This window comes from Lathyrus oleraceus, chromosome 1 (genome assembly GCF_024323335.1).
Source record: "Lathyrus oleraceus cultivar Zhongwan6 chromosome 1, CAAS_Psat_ZW6_1.0, whole genome shotgun sequence".
In the NCBI taxonomy this organism is placed as follows: domain Eukaryota; kingdom Viridiplantae; phylum Streptophyta; class Magnoliopsida; order Fabales; family Fabaceae; genus Lathyrus; species Lathyrus oleraceus.
This window is the reverse complement of record NC_066579.1, coordinates 25097313-25118482: the sequence shown is the minus strand read 5'-3', so window position 1 is coordinate 25118482 and position 21170 is coordinate 25097313.

Genomic DNA, 21170 nt, shown 5'->3' with positions numbered 1-21170 from the left:
TTTCGTTAGAGATTCTTGATTCGTCGTCAACTGAAGCTTCGGATACATCGGATTCAAATTGGGAGAGAAATGGTCATTATGTTCAATGTAGCCCTCTTCCAATATATATCACCGATTTCAAATTTGTACAGATCTATGGAGTCTTGCCATTCGCAGGCTACCATTCCATCAAATGAATTTGAGCTTTTATCCAATTATTTGCACTCTTATTTGTTTCAATTCAACAAATGTTTTGCATGTTTTAATTGATAAAATGTCATTGTTTTAAACAAACAAATTTTTCAAAATTGTTTTTAAACAAAGTGAACATTCACAATGATAAAAGGATACTTAAGAATTTCTCAATGCTCTCCCAAGGGTGGCATGATTTCCAACAGGGTAAGACATTTGTTCATATTCCTGGCATGGCTGTATCCTCTTTCTCCAGATTGTTGTTGGGGTTGCTCCCCAAGCAGAGCTTCTGTTGAGATTTTGTTCCCTGAGTAGGGTGTTGTTGGGATTTTCTCTCGAACAGATTTTGTTGAGCAGAGTATTTGTTATGACTCCTCCTCACTCAGAATAATTGTTGAAGACTTCGATTTTCTTCTTCAGCAATATTCTCTCCCCAGCATGGGTGCTTTCCTTTTGGAAGATTCGGTAGTTGGTGGGTTGACATCCCGGTACTTCGTCTTTTTCCTCGGTGAAGTCTCCAGCGGAGTTGTTGGTATTGATGTACTTCATCTATGCTATCTCCCCATCAGGGTGCTTGTTGAGTTTTCACCTCTCTTCCCTTCAGCAGAGCAGTGATTCTTTCCTCCTCAGCGGTTGGGTTTCCTTTTGGAAGGTTCAGTATTTGGTGGTTGATCCCCAGTTCTCCTTCTCTGTCTCAGATAAATCCCTAGTAGATTTGTGGTATGGTGGACTGTATCTGTGATGATCTCCCCATCATGCATAGATTTGGTGATTTCCTGATGTTTCTGATCCCCAATAGAGTGGTTTGTGTTGCAGAATCTACTTGTGTGATCTTTTCTCCCTCAATGGGTTTTCCCCAGTGGAGTTGTTTGGGTTTGCTTTCTTGGCAGTTTTCGCAGGTGCAGTGAGCTCCTTTTCCCAGTTGAGATTGATGATCCCCCTGCAGAAATCTCGTGATTTCTCCACTTCCCCAACGGAGTTGCTTTCGTGGCAGTTTCTGTCTGCTGTGAACTTTTGATCCCCAGTTGGGTTGATTGATGATCCATCGCTCAGAGATTTTGTGATTTCTTTGATATCTCTGGTTTTTTCCCAGCAGATCTTTGCTTTTTAGCATTCAGATCTCCAGCAGATTGGCTTTCCAGTTGGTTTTCTTGGATTTTCCTCTGGAAATGTAGTACCGGGCGTTTGATTCCTGGACCTGTTTGTGTTAGATATGTCTGTTTTGTCAGCATTCATCAAACATAAATCACGCATATTCATGCATGCTTTCAACATTCAGATATTCATGTTGCATTTTTGCCATATATCTTTTGTTTGTTATCTCCTGCTATTTGGTGATATAGATCTCTCCAGTAGATCTCTCCAAGCAGATGTCGGGTGTTTAATCTCTCAATATAGAGTCAGCCCCATAAGCAGAAAGTGTCTGTCATTCCTTCTGCAGTTCCCCACTGAGATGTATCCTCGTGGATGACGGTTGTTTCCGTTTCCTCCCATCACATATATTGGGATGGGTTTTCCCTATTGAGTTATATCCTCATTAGGACGAGTCTTAATTCAGTTTGCCTTTTTGGTTTGATCCTGAATTGGCCTTTTTTCATCTGTCTCTTGTGCTTCCCTATGGAATAAATGAATAAATTGCCTAGTAACCGGCAATAGTTCATCTTATCCCCAGCGGAGTTTGGGCCTCTACCCAGTAACCGGTAGTTATAAGTCCTATACTTTGTGGTTTTCTACCCAGTATTCGGTAGTTGTAAATCCTATATACCTTTTTTCCCTTTTGTGGAATCTGTGGTTGTGAACTTTTTGTTCCTCAGCAAGTGTCGGTGGTTTTCTACCCAGTATTCGGTAGTTGTAAATCCTATGTTCTTGCTCTCCAGCAGAGTTTGTGGTTTTCTACCCAGTAACTGGTAGTTATAAACCCCATTTTGTGTTCCCGTGCGGAGTTGTGATTCTTTCGCTCCCCACGCAAAGGTTATGGTATTCTACACCGTATTCGGCAGATGTAAACCCTAATCCTTTTTATCCTCGTCAGAGTCGTGGCTTCTACCCAGTATTCGGTAGTTATAAGTCCTATCTCTATGGTTTTCTACCCCGTATTCGGTAGTTATAAATCCTACTTTCATCCCCTAGCAGAGGTAACCTTTGTGGTTCATTCTGGTTGATGGCGGATTTTGCGGTTTTCTACCCAGTATTCGGTAGTTGTAAATCCTATGTTGTTGTTGTCTCCCTAGTGGAGTCTGTGCTTTCTTATGGATAATTTCCGTATGCTAGCAATTTTATCCTCAGCTGAGTCTTTGGTTTTCTACCTAGTAGTGGGTAGTGGTAAACCTCTTGTTTCCTCAGCCAAAATCTTTGGTCTTCTACCCAGTATTCGGTAGTTGTAAATCCTTTGTTCTCCCCTTTGCAGAGTTAACCTTGTTGTTCATCCTAACCGATGATGGTTACTCTTGTTGGTTATCCTCATCCAGTATTCGATGTTGATATTCCCTTGTCTGGGTAATTGCTCTGAGTAAGCAATGGTATCCCCAGCTTGTTTTTGTGGATAATTGCCGTATGCTAGCAATTTTATCCTCAGCGGGTCCTTTCACCGGTTGCCAGTGATTTGTTTCCCGGATCATTGATTTTTATCAACGCATCCCCGGTGAGTCATCTTTCATCTACCCTTTTGTTGGTAATGATTGTTGCTCCCTTTGATCGGTCATCATTTTATACCTAGTTTTGGTATCCCGATGCCTTTCTTTTCGATTGATTTATCCTTTATTAACCCAGTAACCGGTTGTGGATAATCTTCCATGCGAGTATACTATCCACGTTCTGACGGTAATGGATAATATATCTCATGCACTCTTCAGTCGAAGCCTGTTGTGTTTCCCCAGTCGAGTAAGATTCGTGTTCCTTTTGCGGAATCGAATGTTCATTTCTATCCCCTTTTTGAGCGTATCTCCCAGTAATCGGTGATATGTCTCATGGATAATTGCCGAATGCTTGCAATTTATCCCTAGTGAGTTATCTCTCGTTTACCCTGTTGTTGTTGGTAACGATTGTTTCTCTTTTCGGTCGGTCACCTATTATATACCCAGTAACCGGTATCCCTGGTGTTCCTTCCATGCGAGTATATTATCTACGTTCTGACGGTAATAGATAATGTATCTCATGTGAGTATACTATCCACGTTCTGACGGTAATGGATAATATATCTCATGCACTCTTTGGTTGAAGCCTTTTGTCCTTCCCCATTGGAGTAAGATTCGTTTTCCCGTTGCGGAGTCGAATATCCATCCTGTAAGTCGATTTGCTTTTTCAAGCCCTCCTTTCGGATGATGAGTGTTTTGGCAGTAAAAGCCAATTCACGTCGTTGGTTGGTCACCTATTATATACCCAGTAACCGGTATCCCTGGTGTTCCTTCCTTTCTGCTCCCTATTATGACCTTGGTCCCCTGTGGAGTCAGATTTTCCTGAGTTGATGTACCTTTTCAGGTCTTTCTCAGATGTTTGGTTGATTGATATCTCTCACCCTTATACCAGTCTTAGATATTCATTCTTCCTGAGCTTGTTGTTCTTTCACCTAGTAACCGGTGTTTAGATCACAGGTCTCTTCGAGCTTGTTACCCAGTAACCGGTAACACCTCATCTTGCAGGTGTTCCCCAGGAGAGTCTCTTTGTTAGACATCCCCCAGTGGAGTTTCTGTCGTGATTTTACCCTTTTGCTGTATTGGCATTTTCCCCAATATATGCAATTTTCTCCGGCAGGGAGGTTCTGTGTGAATTTTTCCCCAGTCCGAGTCCGGATTTTTATCCGAAGTATCCTTTGTGGATAGTTTTGCTGTGTTGGTGTTTCCCCAATACACGCATCTTTGATTCAGCTTGAGTCTTTCCAATGGATGTATTCCCTTTGGAAATTTCTTCTTCTCCCCAGTTTGAGTCCTTTACTCCCCGGTAAGGTCTCCAGTCCAGTCGTGTCCTGCTCACGCAGTGTCAGTTCTTGTTTCCCCTAATTCAGAGTCGTGTCCTGCTCACGCATTCTTTTTCTTATCCCCATGAGAGTCCTGTTAGAGTCTCTATTCCTGGTGATTGTATGACTCCGATGGATTGTCTTTTCTTCTTTGTGGCCCATATTCCCCACAGAGTTTGTTTCATTTGCATTCATACATTTGCATCATGAGGTCTCTTAGGGACCAAAATTTGTCTCATTATTGTTATTTAAGCCCATTCTACCGCGTCGAGACGAAGATTTTAACCTTCACTTCTCCGGCTAGAATGACCTTAAATAGGGGCATCTGTAAGACCCCAATTTTGTCCCTAAGATCCCTCATGGCATCATATCATAACATTACATTGCCTCAAGGATCATTGGACATCTTGCTTCCTTCCCTGTGGGTGGGATCTTTCTTGAGAATGGTTCTTGATCACCAAGCATTGCCTGCATTTGTATAACATTGCTTTTCTTTCAATCACTAACCAAAAATGTACAAAAATATGTCATTAACATTTGTCTTGCAGCTTAAGCAGTCAACAGGTCAAGACATCAGGTGAATTCATGGTACAAAGAGCAGATGGTATTTTCTTGAGATATGGATCATGTGATCATTTCATGGAGCTTATGTGAGCTATAGGTTCATTTTGGAGCAAATTCCCAAGTGGTTGAGACCCCAAATTCATCAGGACACTTTCAGGTCATCTAAGGACCAATGCAGTCAACTATGGGTTTTGAAGTGTGAAATTGAGTTTCTTCATCCCATTCATGTTCCAATCATGCTTACTCATCATACCAAAGATCAAGGTTGAAGAATTTGAGGTCAAGTCAAAAGTTTCCAAAATGGAAAGTGACCTATAATTTCAACTTTCCAAAAATGGCAAGTTTTTGGTTCAACTTCAACTCAATTTTCCAATATCAAAGAAGCTTCAAATGAATTTTTGCCCAACATGAAAGTTGAAGATCTCTCTCCCATTTCCAAAAAGTCCAAGATCATGAGCATCTGATGAATGGTTGAGGAGATATGATCAAATCATTGACAAGGGTGCTTGGAATTTCAAATGGCCATATCTTTTGATTCATAACTCCAAATTTGGTGCCTCTTTTTCTAAAATGCTTCTCATGACATGAGCTTTTCAAAACATTCATCACATTGCATGAATTGTTATCACATGATCATTTTCATATCCATGCCTTTTTTGGAGGGAAATTGCAAAATTCAAAAATGGTGCATCATAGGAACTTTCTACCATTACCATGGGTTTAAAAAATGATTTTAAGTGTAATTGATGAAGCAAATGGTACTGTTCACGTGGGATTAGTCCATGCACCATGCATTTTTGAAATTTTGCAAAACACCTTATTTTAATCAACCAAATTAAGTATGGATTAGCAAGGTGATTAAGAGAGCATATAAATACTCTAATCTAACAGAATTTGAAGGAGGTTAATCATTTTTCACCATTTCAAGATCCAAATTCTCTCTCCCTCCAAAATTTTCTCTCAAGCATAATTCAAATTTTCTCCACATAACATTGCTTTTTCTTTCCATATTCTTGTTCCCTGGCTTTGATTTTGTGCAGATCAAGCTTTAGATTGGTGAATTCGTGCAAGAATCAAGTGTAGCAAGTTCATGAAGTTGAAGATGGAAATTCTATTTTGAGCTAGATCTACACGTTTTCAAGCTTCCTTTTCTTCATCAAACATCATCACAAGCATTCTGGAGCTGATTTGGATCATTACAAGCTTTGGATCGTGCAGTTTCAAGAATCTGCTCTTCAAGAGGTCAAGTTTCGAATCTCATAATTTTGCAATTCATTAGCATATTCTTGTAGATCTCATGTTGCTGATGATTCTGGTGAAAATTTCATGAAAAATGATGCATTATTGAATGAGATATATGTTGATTCAAGTTTAGTGCACAAATTTTATTTTGCTCGATTCTCTTTGATCTTGTGGAATTAGGCTTAGATATGAGTTGATCTGTAATCACCATTGAAAGATCTTTTAAATGATGTAAGAGTTTCGAAGTTTTGGAAAAAAATTTGTTGGAGGTGTACTGTTCATCTTCATCTTCGTGAAGAAGATGAAGTTTTCCAGATTAGCGTCGGCTTTGTGACGGTTTAGCGTCCATCCTGATTCTGGCTAGGGTTTTCGTGTGAAACGGCGTCGTTTCACATTGGCGCGTGCTCATTTCAAATATCCACACGGTTCGATCCTTGGCGCAAGGGTTTTTTCAAATTGCTTCAGCATTATTGCATTTCCCTCCATATTTCATGCTATGCTTCATTTTCATTTTCAATTTTTATTCCAACTTCAAAAATGCATGACAAATTGAAAAATGACTCAAATAATTCCAAATTTTTTGTAGCATGATCCTCTGTTTGTCTAGTTTTTTATGATTATAATTGCTGAAGTTGTGCATGGCTGGATTGGATTGTGTTAGAATTTGTGAACATGTACACATTTGTGACCTTGCTCCATTCATCTTATCATAAAATGCTCAATATTGATCCAAATGCTTTGAAATTTTGCATGATGTTTCTTGACATGTTTGTGGATTTATGTGATTTTATTTGGCATTTTTTGCTATTGGCTTCACTGTTTTTGATACATATGCTTTAGGTGTGACAATTTGTGTCACACAATTGGTTAATCAAGTTGTGCAATTTAATTTCCATGCCAAATGATCTTTGATGCTTCTGATTTTTTGTATGTTGATCATGTTGAATGTGTTGAATGCTCATGATTTTTTACAGAATTATTTGAATCATTTCTGTTTTGATTTAGAATTTGCATTCTCAATGTCCAAATATGAGCTTTGAAATTGTCTTTGACTTCCCTTGCACATGAAATGCTTTTGCTTGATGATTTTGATGTGATCCTTTTTAGGACATGTTAATATGTGTTTGAAGTTGCATTGTGTTGAATTTCAGCTCCTGTTTTGAATTTTTTCTTCACCTTTGACCCTAGGCTTTGACCTAGTGGTTTGTACTTACATGTGACCTTTGAATTTCAGGTTTAAGCATCCAATCTCCATGGTTGATGTTGCTTCACCATTTGAATGTTGATATTTGCTATTGATTGCTAACATTTGCTGTTTTGTAGGTTGATGATAACTCATTTGAGTTTGCCTTATGGCTTATTTGTTGCACATTGGGATTGTTTTGTTATTGACTGTTGTCTGTCTGTCTGAATACTGTACTGATTTGTTTAGTTGTTTACACAGGTACCTAAGTTGCTTAAAGTTCATTTGAAATTTGCTTTGCTTTTGCTTGTGGTTGGCATACCACTTAGGTATAACCCCTAATCTTCATGTAGTCTGGAAGACCTGTCATGTTACTTTGGCAGGCACCTGTCTGAAGCCCTCCTTAAGAGGCCGTGTTTTTGTTTGTTTAATTTTGTGCCAAGTAGGAAAAGTCCTCTTAAGAGGCAATTGGCAGATAAAAGGGATGTGTAATCCATCCCCTGCTACTCAGTGTGTCATTCATCTTGCTCACACCATGTGTTGATGCACTTTGAATAAAAAAAACCCAAAATCTTGTCCATAGAGTCAGTCATTGTGGAGAAGAGTTCCTTCATTCTGAACTCCCACACTTTCTATTGATTAAAGCTCTCCCAGGCCAGGGATAAGAGCTATGAGGCATAACCCTCATCTCCATTTCATATGCTTCACCCTAACTCTCAATGTTAGGGTTAAGAGCTCAAAACACCCATTTCCAGTTGGCTATTTTGTCAAGGTCGATATGACCCCTTGACTAAAGCCCAACCTTGCTTGAGCCCATTCGTTGTGTATAGTGTGTGATAACTGATTGCTTGATTGCTTGTTTGTTCATCTGTGCATAATTGTTTGTGTGTGCCTCTGTGTATTGTTTTCATCTTTGAGCATTAATTGTATATCATTTCATGATCATTGTTCATACTTTGTGACATTTTGTTTTGTCCATTGAGAAGTCAATTGTAAGTCCATTTATTGGCAGTTGTTTCCTGTGATCTGGCAGGAGTTGGGACTAAGACCATTAATTGGCATCCCATTTCCTTGGAGTCGAGTGTAAGACCATTTATTGGCAACTTGTTTCCTCTTGCTTATTGCATTTGTTTTCCTTGTTTTGTGAGACTAGTGTAAGTCCATTGATTGGCATCCGGTATCCATGTTTTCTTTGTTTTGTGAGATTGGTGTAAGTCCATTGATTGGCATCCGGTATCCATCTTTGTTTTGTGAGACTAGTGTAAGTCCATTGATTGGCATCTGGTATCCATTTATATTGGCTTTTTCTGTTACATTGTTAACCTGTTATTTGTTTGTTGCCTTTTCCAAAGGAATCACTTGGATCATATACATATGATCTCAAGAGGTGAACATTTAAGAAGTTTTGCATCCCTTAACCTCCCACCATTTTGTTTTCTTTAAACCTCCATTTGCATGTTAACCCAAAACCAGAAAACTTTGTGCAAACATTCTCACTTGTTTTCAAAACTAGAAACCTAGGCCCTAAGCCTTTGATTTTCAAACTTCATTTTCACAATACTTTTTCTGAATTGAATCTAATGTCAACTTTGACCATTTTTGTGAATACTCTAATTGGTTAATTCCACTCATTCAATTGTTTTGTGGCTTAGTCCACTTCTTGATAAGTTTTCATACATTAGCCATAGGTTTGATTTATTCTAGTGGTTGATGTTAATCTCACCTTTTGTCCTTAGTGATTGAATTGTAAGACTTCCTTGCTTATTATAGGGCATGATCCCTCACTAGCAAGTTGAAGCTTTTCTCACATGGTGGACTTGTGGTTGTATAGGTTGAGTTTTCTCCCGTGGATAACGAAAGACCTTAGGGCTTTTGTTTTAAAATCAATTCACCCATGTTTTGGAAATCTTTTAGCCGAACTACGAGGTTTTGATCCTGTAAAGGTACGTAGGCAATGGGTTTCATCCATCCAAACACAAAAATAATAAAAATTGTATATTCTTTTCTCATCCCTTCAATCATGTTTGCACAAAAATATTTCATAAACAAATAATGATACAACAAGTTGTGAAAAGAAGTTCCCTAGGAGTACCTAGGATGCATTGGGTGCCTAACACCTTCCCTTTGCATAATTACCCCCTTACCCAGATCTCTGACCTTTCATTAGTTTTCTATGTGTAAAACTTCTTAGGCTTTTGTTCGCTTTCTAGCCATTCCTTTGGATAAATAGAAGTGCGGTGGCGACTCTATCTTTGTATGCTTTGCTTTTGATTTAGTCAATAAATCATAAAGTGACGAATACACCGCTACAGGCATGATCCAAATTGTTCAATCCCGTCATAGTGCATGTTTTCAAGCAGCCTGAAAAGTTGGTGATTCAGTATGACTCCAGTAACAGCAACAGTCAAAGATCAGTATCGTCGTTGATAATACGGTTAGCGGGCCCAGTCCCGTATTCATTTGATAAAGATGTGTCGTATCAGTATAATGCTACAATGATGAAGGATGGTCAAGAGGTCCCATTACCTACGACTATTTCAATGGTGAGCATTGCTGATGTTACTAAGGTGACCCGTAGTGGTCGAGTGTTTGGGTCGGTGTTCCCAAAGGATAAAGAAGAAGCAGTTATGAGTAAGAAAGTGGAAGTGCCTAGTGTAGACCCAGTTGGTTGTTTAAAAGATAAGTCTGGTGAATCCAGTAATTTGAAACCCAATGATGATGATGAGGTACTTCGTTTGATTAAAAGAAGCGAGTTTAATATGGTAGAGCAACTGCTCTAAACCCCCTCAAAGATCTCAGTATTGTCTCTGCTTATGAATTCCGAAGCGCATAGAGAAGAACTGCAGAGAGTTCTGAAACAAGCTTTTGTAGAACATGATGTTACAGTGGATCAATTCGATCATATTGTGGCTAACATCACTTCTTGCAATAATCTCAGTTTCTGTGATGAAGAACTCCCTAAGGGGGGAAGAAATCATAATTTGGCTTTGCACATTTCAATGAATTGTAAAGAGGATGCTTTATCAAATGTGCTTGTTGACACCGGTTCGTCTCTAAATGCACTTCCGAAGTCAACTTTGTCAAAGCTATCTTACCAGGGAGCGCCCATGAGGTATAGCGGTGTAATTGTTAAAGCCTTTGATGGTTCGCGCAAGACGGTTATTGGTGAAGTGGACCTTCCAATTAAGATAGGTCCGAGTGATTTTCAAATTACTTTTCAAGTAATGGATATCCACCCGGCCTACAGTTGCTTGTTGAGAAGGCCATGGATCCATGAGGCAGGAGCTGTTACTTCCACTTTGCACCAGAAGCTCAAATTTGTCAAGAATGGCAAGCTAGTGATTGTTGGTGGAGAGAAAGCGTTGTTGGTTAGCCATTTGTCATCTTTCTCTTATGTGGAAGTTGAGTATGGGGTTGGAACTCCGTTATAAGCCTTACCTATTGCAGCTGAAAAGAGGGTTGGGGCACCTATGTCCTCATTGAAAGATGCTTAGAAGATTGTGGAAGAAGCCAATTTCGATCAGTGGGGGCGCATGGTAGAGGTCTCCAACAACAAAGGCAGAACCGGTTTGAGGTTCCAGAAAGGTTCATCAATTGCAAGATCTGAAGATATGCAACTTAGCTTCCGTAGCAGAGGGTTTATTCATGGCAATGAACAACACTTAGCTGTTGTGCTAGAGGATGACGAAGAGGAAGATTGCACCAATTTTATGACGCATGGAAAGGCTTGCAACAATTGGACTGCTGTTGATATTCTTGTTATTTTGCATCAATCTAAGTAATTGCTTTTATATGTTTTTAAATCCTTCTCCTATGCCTAAGGGAGAAGTGAACATTGTTTGGGCATTTTCAAAATTGACCATCAATAAAATTAATTATATTCATCCATATCTATGATGTTTATTTTTACTTTTTGCTTTATTTTGAAAATGGTAATCACAAAAAACATAAATAAACAATATAATTGTCCATTTGCAGGGTATCTTGGTCACAAATTCACTTCTCTAAAATCAAAATATCAAATCATTATGCATGTTGGTTTCTAACCCAATTGAATACAATGATCCTTCTCCTTCTCCAAATTTTGAATTCGCTGTGTTTGAGGCCGAGGAGGAAAGTGATGTAGAAGTGAGTGATGAATTATCTCGTCTTCTTGAGCAAGATGAAAAGACCATTCAGTCGTTCGAAGAGAAAGTCGAGTTAGTCCACTTGGGTTCCGAGGATGACGTGAAGGAAGTCAAGATTGGGTCTCGCCTATGTCCAAGAGTCAAGAAGGGGTTGATTGATCTTCTTCGAGAGTATTCAAATATGTTTGCTTGGTCCTATCAAGACATGCCTGGGTTGGATTCTGAGATTGTGGAGCATAGATTGTCACTGAAGCCAGAATGCCTACCAGTCAAGCAGAAGTTGAGAAGAACGCATCCTAATATGGCTGTGAAGATCAAAGAGGAAGTGCAGAAGCAGATTGATGTCGGTTTCCTTGTAATCGCTGAGTATCCGTAATGGGTGGCCAATATTATGCTTGTGCCGAAGAAAGATGGAAAAGTCCGCATGTGTGTTGATTATAGAGATTTGAATAAAGCCAGTCCGAAAGATGATTTCCCTCTGCCACACATTGATATGTTGGTAGACAGTACTGCTAAATTCAAAGTCTTTTCGTTTATGGATGGATTTTCCGGATATAATCAGATCAAGATGGCACCCGATGATATGGAGAAGACCACATTTATTACACCTTGGGGAACATTCTGTTATAGAGTGATGCCTTTCGGTCTAAAGAATGCCCGGTGCAAATTACCAGAGAGCAATGACTACTCTTTTTCATGATATGATGCATAAAGAGATTGAAGTATATGTCAATGACATGATTGCTAAATCAATTTATGAGGAGGAACATGTTGAGCATTTGTTGAAGCTATTCCAGCGTTTGAGGAAGTATAAACTCAAATTGAATCTTAATAAGTGTACTTTGAGCTTTATTATCAGCGAGAAGGGTATTGAAGTTGATCCTGCCAAGGTCAAAGCAATACAAGAGATGTATGCGCCCAAAACTGAGAAGCAAGTAATAGGTTTTCTCGGCCGCTTGAATTATATTTCCATATTCATTTCCCACATGACTGCCACATGTGCGCCTATATTCAAGCTTCTTCGGAAAGATCAGTCTTGTGATTAGACCGAGGATTTCCAGAAAGCTTTTGACAGTATCAAAGAATATTTGCTTGAGCCTCCGATTTTGTCTCCACCAGTTGAAGGAAGACCGTTGATCATGTATTTGACTGTGCTTGAAGATAGTATGGGTTGTGTTCTTGGTCGGCAAGATGAGACTGGAGAGAAAGAATTTGCAATCTACTATCTCAATAAGAAGTTCACCGACTGTGGGACTCGGTATTCTATGCTAGAGAAAACTTGTTGCGCATTGGCTTGGGATGCTAAGCGTCTGCGTCAGTATATGTTGAATCATACCACTTGGTTGATATCCAAAATGGATCCAATCAAGTATATATTTGAGAAGCCTGCTTTAACTAGGAGAATTGCCCGTTGGCAGATGTTGTTATCAGAGTATGATATTGAATAGCGATCTCAGAAAGAAATCAAAGGTAGTATCTTGGCTGACCATTTGGCTCACCAACCGATTGAAGATTATCAGTCAGTACAATATGACTTTCCTGATGAAGAGATTTTGTACTTGAAAATGAAAGATTGCGATGAACCATTGCTTGAAGAAGGGCCAGAACCTGGTTCCCATTGGGGCATGGTATTTGATGGAGTTGTTAATCAATATGGAAATAGCATTGGGGCAGTGATCATTACTCCTCAAGGCACGCATCTACCATTTACAGCTAGATTAACTTTCATGTGTACAAACAATATGGCAGAATATGAAGCTTGCATTATGGGGATTAAAGAGGACATGAATCTCAGAATCAAGTATTTGGATGTCTTCGGTGATTCGGCTTTGGTTGTGAATCAAATCAAAGGTGAGTGGGAGACAAATCAACCAGGTTTAATACCATATAGAGATTATGCGAGATGGATTTCAACTTTCTTTATAAAGGTTGAGTTTCATCATATCCCTCGAGATGAAAACCGGATGGCAGATGCTCTTGCAACGTTGGCATCAATGATTGTAGTGAAGTATTAGAATGAAGTTCGCAATTTATCTGTGATGCGTCTTGATAGGCCAGCTCACGTGTTTGTTATTGAAGAGATCAAAGATGAGAAGCCATGGTATTATGACATCAAATGTTTCCTCCAAAGTCAGATTTACCCGCCTGGAGCATCTTTGAAAGATAAGAAGACTTTGAGAAGATTAGCCGGTAATTTCTACTTGAGTGGTGATATACTATACAAGAGAAACTTTTACATGGTTTTGCTCAGATGCGTGGATAGACACGAAGTAGACTTGTTGATGACTGAAGTGCATGAAGTTTCCTTTGGTACTCATTCCAATGGACATGCAATGACAAAGAAGATGTTGCGAGTAGGTTACTATTGGCTGACAATGGAATCTGTTGCAAGTTTGTGAAGAAATGCCACAAGAGTCAAATATATGTTGATAAGATTCATGTTTCTCCGACACTATTGAATATTATCTCTTCCCCATGGCCTTTCTCCATGTGGGGAATTGATATGATTGGAATGATTGAGCCCAAAGCTTCGAAATAACATCGTTTCATTTTGGTGGCAATTGATTACTTCACAAAATGGATTGAAGCAGCATCGTATGCAAATGTAACCACGCAAGTTGTTGTAAGGTTTATCAAGAATCAGATTATATGCCATTATGGTGTGCCAAGCAAGATCATTACTGATAATGGATCGAACTTGAATAACAATATGGTGGAAGCTCTTTGCAAAGACTTCAAGATTGCACATCATAATTCTTCTCCCTACAGACCCAAGATGAATGGGGTTGTTGAAGCTGCGAACAAGAACATTAAGAAGATTATTCAAAAGATGGTTGTCACATACAAATATTGGCATGAGATGCTCATGTTTTCTTTGCATGGGTTTCGTACATTTATCCGCACTTCAACAGGGGCAACCCCCTTCTCTCTTGTGTATGTATGGAAGCAGTGCTCCCCGTAGAGGTTGATATCCCTTCATTGTGTGTGCTTATGGAAGCCAAGTTAACTGAGACTGAATGGTGTTAGACCAGGTTTGACCAGTTGAATTTGATTGAAGAGAAGAGAGTAACTGCCATGTGTCATGGTCAGTTATATCAGCAAAGGATGAGGAAAGCTTTTGATAAGAAGGTCAGACCTCGTGTGTTCAGAGAAGGTTACCTTGTGCTCAAGAAGATTTTATCGTTCAAGCAAGATTCTAGAGGAAAATGGACTCCTAATTATGAAGGCCCATATGTTGTTAAGAGAGCCTTTTTAGGCGGTTCATTGATACTTACAACTATGGATGGTGAAGAGTTCACTCGTCCTGTGAACGCAGATGCAGTCAAGAAATACTTCGCCTAAAAAATAAAAGAACATCTCACTAAGTTGAAAACCCGAAAGGGCGGCTTAGGCAAAAATGAGCGTCTCGGTGGATTGAAAACCCGAAAGGGCGGTCCAGGCAAAAATTAGAGACATAAAACAGAAAGAATTTCCCGATAAGTTGAGTACCCCACCTTGGGGTAACTTATGCAAAAATTAGGGATTATGGCAAGTAACTGCAGTCTGCTGATCTTCAGTGTTTTGAAAATTTGATTGAGCACAAGGGTTGACATCAATTCATCACCCCAGTAGCGGTCAAGAGTACAGCGGATATCAAGAGTTGGTAGGAGGATTAAGGATCATTTGTATTCAATGTAACCCTTTTCCATGTAAATTACCATTTTCAACTTTGTAAAATCTATGGAGTCTTGTCATTTACAGACTACCATCCTATCAAATAAAGTTGAGCTTTCAACCAATTATTTCTACTCTTATTTATTTCAGCCAATAGTTTAAATTTTATTATGATCATTTTTTGAAAATTTAAAAATTTTAAATCTCTTTTTCTTTAAAACATATAAAGCAAGAATTTTTCAAAGAAATTGAAAGAAATATCAACAGCATTCCGATGGATAATAAGTCCTTGAGTGCGAAACATCAGAGGTCCCCCAAGCAGTTAACCCTTCGGGTATCCCTAGACAGTTGTGTTGATTTAGTTCCTCGGTGGAGTTTTTAATTCCCCAGCGGAGCTTTGTTCATGTTCCCTAGCTGAGTTGGTTGATTCAGGTACCCAGCGACTTGTTTCCCTCGACAGAGTTTCTGCCCTCCCCAACGGTTTTTGTGAATATTCCCCAGTGGAGTTTGTGTATTCCTCAGCAGGATCGATGTTTGTTTTAATCTCCAGCAGATTAAGGTCGGTTTCCCCAGTAGATCGCATTGGTTTCCCCGCCAATCGCCAGTCGACTTGCTCCCCAATCAGAGGTTCCTCCTGGTTCTTGAGCAGTTTTTTCCTATAGGGTTGTCTCCCATTTTTATGGTGTTGACCTAAAATTCCCCACAGGCTCGGTGATATTTCTCTTTCCTCAGCAGATCTCCTCCTTCCCCAGTTAGGATTGAGCCTTTTTAGATTGTTGATCTCTCTGTTCTCCAGCAGTTGTCTCCATATTTTATGGATTGACCAGGGATTGTACCGATGATTCAATTTCTTTGCGACACCTTCGTATCCTTTGTGATCATCCATGTCAGCATAATCATCATATATATATATATATATATATATATATATATATATATATATATATATATATATATATATATATATATATATATATATATATATATATATATATATATATATATATATATATATATATACATTCATATAATTATATAATTTCATATTTGGACATTCGCATATCTGATTAAATTGTTGGTTTGAGATTCTCATTCACTGTATGGCGGTACTTGATCCCCATACAAATTTCAATGTTTGTCCTCCCTTAGTTGTAGAGCGTCAGCCTCTTAGGCAGAAAGACTTCAACCTTTCTCCTCTTCCCCACTGAGTTGTTTCCTCGTGGATGATTATTCCTTAAGTTTCCTCCCCAGTCATTTATCTGGATGGAACTGCTCCCCTTGAGTTATGTCTTCATCGGGTTGAGTCTTGTTTAACTGTTTCTTTCTAGCTCCTACCTAGATATATACTTTGAGTCCCCTAAGAGTCTATTGCCCAGTAATAGGTAATATTCTTCTTAGTTTGCAATTTGTTACTTCTTGCCCAATACCCGGCAAAAGTACCCTTGTTTTCCCAGTAGTAGAGTCCCTAGTGGATCTAATTCCCTAGGAAGTATAACCTTGATATGTTCACCCTAACTGGTGACAGATATCTTTCTCTCTCCTGCTCGAGTCTATCCTTGATATGTTCATCCTAACTGACGACGAATATTCTCTTTTTGGTATTCTACCCAGTAAAAAGGTAGTTGTAATCCCTATTCTTATTTACCAGAGAGTTAATCCTTGATATGTTCATCCTAACCGATGAAGGATTTCCTTCTCTTTGCGGTCTTCTACCCAGTAACCGGTAGTTGTAAATCCTACTTTTTGTTCCCTCTGCAGAGTTGATCCTTGATATGTTCACTTAAATCAGTGATGGATTCTCTCTCTTGGTATTCTATCCAGTAACTGATAGATATAATTCCTATTTTATCTCCTTACAGAGTCTATCGTTGATATGTTCATCTTGACTGGTGACGGATTTTCTCTTCGATCGGTATTCTATCCAGCATTCGATAGATGTAATTCCTACTTTTTGTTCAGTTGGTTTATCCTTGATATGTTCATCTTAACCGATGACGGGTATCCTTCTTGACAGTCACAGGCAAGTGTATCCTTGATATGTTCATCTTAACCGATGACGGATTTTCTTTCCTGTTGAGTTTATCCTTGATATGTTCATCCTAACCGATGACGGATATTCTCACCTTTGGTCTTCTGCCCAGTAACTGGTAGTTGTTGTTAGACTATGGCACGGATCTAGAAGGGGGGGTTGAATAGATCCCAATTAAAAACTTGAGTCGGCGCTACCAATTTAAAAGAAAATTGGTTTTAAAAATGTTTTAAGTGCGGAAGCAGCCGAGGAAAATTTTAGTCTAAAACGAACCGTTATTGGAAAACCGGATATGCGTTAAGCTAATGGATTAGAGATAAAATGAAATACTAATCACTACACTATTTGCATACTCAATTGATATATTTCACTAACTAGCAAGCCTAGTTCCAATGATCCAAAATACCAAATTAAACTGGATGTAAACTTAAGACAACTTTGGCTTGTGCAAATTCACAAACACGTGGTGTGCATACACTCCAAGAGATATTTGAGTTGAGTAAGTAGTTCAATTTTATCTAGTACAATAAACTATTGTACTTTGTATTCAAACAGCAGTTTTAGTTTCTTACTCAACTTATATCAAAGTTTGGGAAAATAGCTTAAACTAAAATCACTTAATTTTTAAGCTGAAAAGCACTTATGCAGAAAATTAAAGAAGACAGAGATTTGATGAGGCAGTTCCCCCGCCGTCCTCGCTTCGGGGTACGTCTGCCCTCAATTCTAAAAATAGAATTGAGATGATTAATTAGATATCACCTGTGAAATTTAATCGTTTATACAAGGATTGCAAAGCATGAAAACAACAGAACTTCCAATATGTTGAATGATGCTTCCTATCCTTGCTCCTTGATTCAAGATGAATCAAGACCTTCGATCGTTGATGCTAGACCTCCGATTCCAGCCCCTTTGTTGAAGAATCTTCCGTTCTTCAAACCCTCGGCCTGGCTGATCTCAAACACAACGAGTCGAACCCGAATCCTTCACTTCAATGTCACCGAATCCGCTACTACACTGATGAAGACTTCCTCTTCTCAATCACCTTCGCTCGGCTGAATATTGATGAAGCGATTCGTGCAAAAACCCCCAAACACAAACCCGTATTGGAGGACAAAACCCTAACGGTTTTATTTAAGAAAGAACCTGCCACAAGCTTCAACTCGAACTGGATTCTTCGATCACAGCTTCGAACCTTATCACCTTTACTCGATCACGAACCACATCAAAAGTAATTGTTTGCAGATGATGAGTTGTGAAATGTTGAAGATGAAGATGATGAGTCTTGGACACCTTTTTCACTCTTTCTTGTTTCCTTGAACACTTGAACTCAATTAGCAAATGTTAGTTAATAAAAGTGTTTTAACTTCTATATATAGTAACAGACAAAACCAATTAAAAATAACAGAATTTCAAACATTGGAAATAACTCAGAAAACTGAGTTTACACACAAGCGGTCGACCATAGGTCGGCGTGCGCTGAGCCGTGAGTGATGCGCCGACCCCTATGGTCGACCCATGGTTCCATGCGCTGACCCAGGATTACTTCATTAAGCCATGCGCTGACTTCTGGTCGACGCAAGGAGTTTTTGTGCTAACCCGTGAGTTATGCGCCGACCCTTATGGTCGACGCAAAGGAGCATGCGCTGACCAATCTCAGTTCTGCTGAGCTTTGCGCTGACCCGTGAGCTTTGAGCTGACCCCTATGGTCGACTCAAGGCCTTCAAATCTACATAAAACTGTGTTTTGTGATTTTCATGCATTTCGTCATGATCACACTTTGTCCACATATGTTTTTGATCATTATAACAGGTTTAGACACACGTAGAAAAGGATATGGTGGGTAATGTGTTTCATTTGTTTGTGGACGTGCATGATGGTCTTTTGTCATCATCGAAACTTGCGACCGTATGTTGTCTGACTCTTTGTCTTTACATACTCCCCCTTTTTGATGATGACAACCTGTATAGATCAACGTGACAAACAGCATGCGGTATTGACACATTTTCCACACTCCCCCTTTCTTTTGTAATCTAAGGCTATCTGCAGAAAGCTACTATTAGTTGTGGGCATTTTTGTTTGCCTGCTTTGTGCACTTTTATCCCCCTTTGACAACATCAAAAAGAGAGACAGAGTGATTTTTCAAGATATCAAGGAAATTTCACAGGAAATAACATAAACATATAATAATAACACACCAATGTCATTTCTGAGCAATAGTCATTTATAAAGAAAAACAAGTAAAATATAGAAATACATTCAAAATAACAGTCAAACTACATAATGCATGTGAATGTCTATGTCCTAGTGGCGGTGTCCTGGATGATAACAAATTCCCGGGTTTTTGTAAGGGTCAGCCAGAGATGATAGGTATTCGGTGACACCGTTCAGATTCTTGAGACTCACGTCGATCGACTTTTCTTGAAGTTCAAATGAAGCCGAAAAGGTTGCAAACCGGTCATTCATGCTTGTAGAGAAGGAGTCGAGACGCTCATTTTGGGCTTGAATTTGCTCGTTGATATGAGCATAGCGCTCATCTTGAGCTTGCATGAAGGACTGTTGAGCTATCTGCATATTATGCATCATATCCAACAGTTTTGAAGAATCTGCTTGCTGTGGAGGGGAAGGAGGAGATTCTTCCTCATCTTGGTAATACGGCTGGTAAAATTGACGTTGAGTTGACCAGAACTTGTGTTGCCATTCACCCCAGCCACCCCAGCGTGGAGCATCTTCTTCATTTGAATGCGACTGCTGAGCCCAAGCGGAGTCCGAGTAGTCGTGAGTGTCAATGGGTGGAGGATCATCATCTCCACCATTATGATCCACATCGTGCCTGACTTCTTCGTCTTCATTTTCTTCTTCATCTTCTTGGTCTTCGCTTTCATCACTATCATCATCTGCAGGAATATTTGCTCTCCGAATAAACTTATACATTCTCCGCTTATTGCACCAAAGATATCCCATCATAGACATGGTTTTTGTGCTGAACTCTTTGTCAGATGAGATGGAAGTGTACTTGAAAGACGGATGATGAACGTTAGCTGCCGTCAGGACCTCTTGAATGAAGGATCCGTAGGCAAGCGCCGTTCCTCGTCCGGAGTCACGTAGCCCAAACATTCTACTGGCAATGTAGTACGGCCAGTTGATTTTTATCTTATTTTTCAGAATGTAAATCAGATGAACCTCGGTCGGTTCGACTCTGGAGAGTCCTCCCTTCTTTGGGCGCAGGATTCGTGAGACAACCCACTGAAGGATCCTTTCTCCGGCTTTCAGCTTGCCGGCAGTGACAGTTCGTGGGAACGCGCCACTGTTCACAAACTGATCAGTATAGGGTCGTCTCAGCATGTTATTCAATGCACTCTTAAACTCATAGCCAGCTACGTGGTGAGAGTCAGTTACCTCCGGTAGAGGGTTTCCAGCATCATCAACAGACATATCAAAATATTGGTTCCAGATATTTGATTTAAGCGGTACCTTTGTCGGACCAATTCTAGAGTGAAACTTGTGCCCGCGAAAGTTGTCATGAAGGCCGGCATAGAACACTCGAACAAGGTCTTCACTGTATTTGGTATTACATTCCAAAAAGTTGATAAAGCCCTGATGCTGCAGCAGAGCCAGGACTTCAGGAAGGTGCATGCGTTCAGCGGTAAGTTTGTAGAACGCATGTTGTTGGACAACGCCTCTTTTGCTGATGTCTCTGTTGAAGACTTCGACGCGAGCGGGTGGAACGAGTGATACAGCAGATATGGGTAGAGATGCGGCGGATGATTCTCGGGATCTCTTGCCGGAAGGTCTGCGTGATGAGGAAGCCATTTGAGCAAGTTTGAAACAGAGTGTTTGGGTATAGAGAGAAGGTTTAAGAAGAAGGGTTTTGAGAGTGATTCTGCTAGGTAGAGGTTTCTCCCAATTTATAGTGGAAAGGTTAGGGTTTTGGGAAGATGGAAGATCAAAGAACAATAGCCACTAGGTAGATGCAAGTTACAAAGTAGTGGGTAGTTTGGAAGGTGATGGAATGTAAATGCACAATTAATGATGATTTTTGGATGGGAATGCATGAAAAACGATTTAAATTTTTCTGCAGAAAACGAAATTTTTGAGCGATGCGTCGACCATAGCCCTGTATGCGTCGACGCATACTGTTTGGTTTTTGAGAAAATGCAGAAATTAATTTGCTTGCGTCGACCATAGCCCTGCTGCGGTCGACTCATACAGTCCAAATTTCAAATTTTCACCATTTGCCACATGTGATGA